This window comes from Larus michahellis, chromosome 24, assembly GCF_964199755.1.
Source record: "Larus michahellis chromosome 24, bLarMic1.1, whole genome shotgun sequence".
NCBI lineage: Eukaryota > Metazoa > Chordata > Aves > Charadriiformes > Laridae > Larus > Larus michahellis.
In genome coordinates this window covers 3524171-3524440 of record NC_133919.1, presented here as the reverse complement: position 1 = coordinate 3524440, position 270 = coordinate 3524171, and positions in this window count along the sequence as shown.

The window sequence follows — 270 nt, the reverse complement described above, 5'->3', positions numbered from 1 at the left end:
TTAGGAAGAGGTGATTATTTTTTTTTTTTTCCGAAGGGTGCAACTGAAATCATTATCCTTCGGGATTTTGCCGGGAGGTTTCGAAAAGGCGAGGGTGAGCTGCGGGGGGAAAAAATCTGCCGAAGTTCTCGATGGAGTGTTTTAGTGGAAAGAAAAAGGGGAAACCAAGGGTTTTCCTTGTTTTGCTGCTTCTCCGGCGGTTTCCCAGGCACCTGACCCCAAAGTGCAGCCGCCAGCTCAGGGCTTGAGGGTTTTGGGGGAAGAAAGGAC